Source organism: Parus major, chromosome 10 (genome assembly GCF_001522545.3).
Source record: "Parus major isolate Abel chromosome 10, Parus_major1.1, whole genome shotgun sequence".
NCBI classification, from domain to species: Eukaryota; Metazoa; Chordata; class Aves; order Passeriformes; family Paridae; genus Parus; species Parus major.
The window spans coordinates 19,301,284-19,303,308 of record NC_031779.1 but is presented as its reverse complement, the minus strand read 5'-3'; positions in this window follow the sequence as shown (position 1 = coordinate 19,303,308).

The window sequence follows — 2,025 nt, the reverse complement described above, 5'->3', positions numbered from 1 at the left end:
ACACCCCAATGGACACCCCAATGTCCATCCCAATGGATGCTCCAATGGACACCCAATGTTCATCCCAATGGACACCCCAATGGACACCCAATGTCCATCTGATGGACACCCCAATGGACACCCCAATGGATGCTCCAATGGACACCCTATGCCCATCCCAATGGGTTCCCCAATGGACACCCAATGGGCACCCAATGTCCATCCTGGTGGACACCCCAATGGATGCTCCAATGGACATACAATGTTCATCCCAAAGGACATCCCAGTGGACACCCAATGTCCATCCTGATGGGTGCTCCAATAGACACCCAATGTCCATCCCAGTGGACACCTCAACTGACACCCAATGTCCATCCTGATGGATGCTCCAATGGACACCCAATGTCCATCCCGGTGGACACCCCATGTCCATCCTCATGTCCACCCCAATGGTCACCCCAGTGGATCCTCCAACTCCACCCCATGCAGTGCAGAGGATTCACAAAGATCTGCTGCCTCGGCAGAGGAAAAGCCAAACTCCAAAGGCCGAGAGGCGGCAGAATGTGGGAATTAGGAAGAGCTGGGAATGGCGGAGGAGGCGGGAAGGGCGCGGGGGTGACTCCGCTCCGCGTTTATCCGCACCGCATTTTGCGGCGCTCCGGCCGCGCCCCACGTGGGGCAGGGGCGTGGCCCGGCGGCGGCAGCCAATCAGCAGCGCCGGGCGCTGACAGCGCTCGTCACGTCAACAACCGGAACGCGCCCAATTAGCGGCGGGCGGGGGGGGGCCGGGGCACCCCCATCCCGCAGCCCGGGGGTCAGCGGGGCGCTCGCACCCCCGCGCCGGGGAACCAGGAGCGGGGCGGTGTTTCGGGGCGGTGTTTCGGGGCGTTTCGCCCAACTGTTTGTTATTTAAACGGCGGCGCTTGGTTCTGCTCGAGAAAGCGGCGAGGCTTGGCGTTGGCGCAGAGATCGCGGCGGTGCCGCGGCCCGCCCGGCTCGGCGGTGACAGATTGTTTGAGCTGGAGGAAGCGCCGGCCCGGGCTAATTACGCCGCCATGGCGGGCGGGCGGCGGGCGGGGGCTGAGCGCCGGCGGCCCCGCGTGGCTTTGATTGACAGCGCCGCTCCCGCCGGCCAATAGCGTTGGAGCGGCGGCCCGCTCCGCGCTGTGATTGGCGGAGCGCCGGTGAGCGGCGCGCGGCCCCACGNTGTCCCCATGATGTCCCCATGATGTCCCCCCTGGTGTCCCCATGATGTCCAGCTGGGACAGGAGACAGCAGCTTCTCCCACCGCAGCTTTTCCTAAGATCCCTGAGAAAAAGAAAACACAAGTCGGAAAAAGAAGAAGTTCTGGGAAAAGATCACGGCTTTCTAATTGGGATGTGCAAATATCAATTTAAGCAGACCTTAAATCAATATGAACCAGAACGTTTCCTTTCACCCCTAATCATTCTTTTGATTCTTTTATTTTTTTTTTTTTCCCCAACCAGGTGAGTTTTAATAAGCTAAAATAAAACATCTCCTCTTTCAGTGCAGTCCCAGCATGAGGAATATCAATTAACGAGAGCCATCCTCGGCTGTTGGAGTTCACCACAACAGCGCTGGAGCTGCGGCTCGATGGGAATGGGAAGAAAATTACAACCTTTTCAGGGAAACCATTAAGTAAAAATCAGAATTTGTCCATAAGTACCACGGGGGGAGGGGCACAGCCCAGCTAATGGCTTCTATTTTGAGCAATAAAGTGAATTTTCAGTGCAAAATCGCCGCTTTCTGTTCCTCTCCCCGTGGCCTCACGTCCCCTGAGTCTGGCCCTGGAAAGTCCCTGGGACAGAGAGTCTGGCTCAGCCCCACCACGGGAATCACCCCCTTTCCCACATTTTCCAGCTCAGTGGGAACAGAGTGAGGACTGGACAGAATCCTTGAATCCTCCCAGGTTCCAGCCTGGCCTGGGACATTCCAGGGATCCAGGGACAGCCCCAGCTGCTCTGGGAATTCCATCCCAGCCCCTGCCCACCCTGCCAGGGAACAATCCCTGCCCAAGATCCCATC